Source organism: Dicentrarchus labrax, unplaced genomic scaffold, assembly GCF_905237075.1.
Source record: "Dicentrarchus labrax unplaced genomic scaffold, dlabrax2021, whole genome shotgun sequence".
NCBI lineage: Eukaryota > Metazoa > Chordata > Actinopteri > Moronidae > Dicentrarchus > Dicentrarchus labrax.
This window is the reverse complement of record NW_026136721.1, coordinates 23,187,514-23,191,077: the sequence shown is the minus strand read 5'-3', so window position 1 is coordinate 23,191,077 and position 3,564 is coordinate 23,187,514.

Genomic DNA, 3,564 nt, shown 5'->3' with positions numbered 1-3,564 from the left:
TGTGTGTGTGTGTGTGTGTGTGTGAGTGTGTTACAGTGGCAGCAGATGATAGCTTTGTATAACGATACCCCTGTGTACCTCAATACATGTGCGCACACATACACACCCTCTCTCTCACACATACTCCCATGCATATTCTTTCCACCCTATGTGACTGTCCAAGTGGTAGAAGGTGCCAATAGCCTTAAAACCACAGGAAAATTGCATTTCAGATTCATAAATTCAATTGTAATATGAATAACAGCAGATTGGAGGCAAGGAGCGGGCTGTTTTCCCAATGACGGCAAAAAACGAACTAAATGTAAAGATAATGACTTTTTCCACAGTCTAACTGCGCCTCAAATTGCATCTCAACTTACCAGACAAATAGGCAGTTAAAATAAAGTTGCACTTGAACCTTACATGGTCATTTCATTTTTAATGGTTTACTCCCAAGAGTGTCTTCAAATTATTCAGCGGTCAGTAAATGTGAGTGGTGAGGAAATGTACACAGAGCGGGCTGTTTGTGGCCGGCTTATTGCCCTCAGTTTTGAGGCTGAACAGTGACTTTGCGTTTGCAACGTCTGTTCCTTGTTCTTGTCTGAGAAAGTGCACATGAGCGCACATTCCCTCGCATGCACGCACACACACACGCACGTTTGAGACGAGCAGTAAGTTGCTTGGCGGTGGTGGTTGTTCTCATAACATTGTTTCATTGCTGGCATTTTTCTGTGGTTCTAAATCTGGGTCCTTGTTTGTTGATGCAGAGGGTGGAATGGAAGTGCGTGTGTGGGTGTGTGTGTGTGTGTATGTGCAGGATGAATGGTACTCATCATAGGCCATTTCTGGTCATCCCTAGTCATACCGTCTGTATTTATTTGAACAAACTAATGCTTTGATTTACGGGAACTTTTATAGATATTATTCCGTTCTCTTCCTCCCTGCTCACTGTCTCTCCACATTTCTGTCTCTCAGCTCACTGCTTCAACCAGGTGTGTGTGTGTTGAGCCCTTAAACAGGGGGATAGAAAAGGGAGAACCCCACACTTAGCCCTCGTCTTCACTTGATCTGTATTGAGTATTAAAGGGCATATGTAGACTTTTTTAAAGGAACTGGGGAAGTGGGAAATTTTCACTTTCTTGCTAAGAATTTGATGAGAAGATTGATACCACTGCCATGTCTGTAAGCTAGATATGAAGTTAGAGCCAGGAGGTGATTAGCTTAGCTTAGCATAAAGACTGAAAGAACAACAAACTCTGTTTTGTTTAAATGAGGATTTACTGTTTATTAATCACAAACAAGGATCTGCACCACCACCCATACATTGACCAGCACCATAAAACCATAATGAAATAATATTATCTGAAAATGAAATAATCGCATGTTTGCGTCCTTGAATGTATGCCTACCAAATTTTGCTCTTGAGCCCCTCGACGTACGCACACACACTCACACAAACACACATAGAACTCCCATAAGTTCATAGGCCAGTCCCCATATCTAATCCCAGGCCTTTAGTGAGACAAAGGACTCTGTTCTCTCTACGGCCACCATGCTAATCTGCCCTCCAAACTACAAAGACACTCCAGCAGGCTGCTCCCTGCTTCTACAGGGATTATCATTCATTTATTGAACCGGCTCTTATGGGTTTGGAAGAGAGAGAGAGAGAGAGAGAGAGAGAGAGAGATGCAGTTGCATACAGTTTAGGGGAGCAAAAGGCACAAAGCCACTTGAGTTTATTTTCTTTCACCGAGCTAAAAGCGTGATTGAAATGTTAATATAGGAGAGCCTGCAGTCCCATATTCTCCACTCAGATAAATTTCTCCATCTGTGGAGAGAGAAAGAGAGAGACGGGGATTGTTAAAAAAAAGAAAGAATGAGAAAGAGCAGCAAATAAAGAACAAGAGTTTAAAAAAAAAAGTGAGACAGAGAGGCAGGAATGTGGGAGCAGCCAGTAAAAGCGCCCCATGTAATCGCCAGCGTAATCCTTGTAAAATTACCCAGCAAAGGTGGTGTGTGCATGTAGTGTGTGTGTGTGTGTGTGTGTGTGTGTGTGTGTGTGTGTGTGTGTGTGTGTGTGTGTGTTTTCTGTCAAGGTGCCTAATTAAAGTTGACAAAATAAAAGACTGTATCTTCTTCCACTTAATTATTCATCAGGGCAATTTCTTAATACTGCAGTTGAAGTTCTTCTCTGTTATTTGAGTTTCGAGTTGATTAGCGGGCCATTCGGATGTGTACTTGCAACACTTTTTTGTTATGGTATTTCGCAATCCCCCTCATAAAGCCCTCGACTCACCCATATCTCTCCCCCACTTCTCTTTCTTCAACTGTAGGATTTAATTCCCGTCATGCCTTCATTCTCATACAAAGCATGCCAGAACTGATCATTTTCATGGTGATACTGTGCCTGTCTGCTGTGGCAGGAGGACAGTCAAGGGTAAAATCTTACAGTGCAACATTAATAGGATGAGGTTAATCTCCATAAACTTTAGTGGATTAGTACTCAAGTCTTGTTCGAGGAACAGGCCTTACATGAGATTTACAACGTTGCATAAACATCAAATTTTTAACCTTGATCATTGTTCCTCTTGCTTCCTCTCTGTCTGATTGACCTTTACACGGAGCAGCGCCAGCGACGACGCCAGCATCACAATGCATTCATAAACTCTTGAACGCACACACACACACACACACACACACACACTCATACATCACGCAGACCACACTAACACAGATCTCCCACTCTCGGATGTGAACACAAATAAACATACTGATTGGGGCATTAATCATGCATGAACGCCCACATGCATACACACACAAACACACACCACCACATACACCACACCCCTTGGTTGTTTAGCAAATTAATTAGGCCAATGTTCAATAGGCTCTTAGCTTTAATGAATAGAGCTATAGAAAAGAAGGAGTGACAGCAGGAGAACCGAGAGGGACGAGCAGCCTGAGAAAAATCAGAAGAACGGTTATCGCTCGTTCTGGCCTGACCTCAGAGGTTAACGACCTTTCTTGGCAGACCAGCACCCACTGCGGCTTGAATATTTCTTTGGTAATTCAAGGAATTATTAATCTTTCACTTGGGAAAAGTCTCATTTGAATAAACACAGCTTATGGCAGAGTCACTGCATGCAATATTTTGTCATTTTCAGAACAGATTTGGCTACGGACAAACATGATTCACTGACTTTTCAATTGGAAATTGTTGACACTTTTTTCCCCTGTATGTATAAAGGTTTTCTATCTGTAAACAAATGGATAGAGAATTTTGTTGACGGTACATTTAAGAATATTATGGCGCACTGTTAATAATAATGTAAATCAATAATCATTATTATGTCTATAGCTCCTTTTTAAACTATAGATTATATGGTGCAGCACAAAACAAATTGTGGAGTGAAGTCATATATTTGAGGGAGAAAAAGTAAAAAAGGAATTAGTGATGATATTATGAGAAGAAAGTCATCTTATTTTGAAAAGAGAGTTGCCAATATTATGACTTTATTGTCAAAATGGCAGATTTGTTTTTTTCCCAACAAAGACCATAAGTCATCATTATGCTTCAGGGGGAAG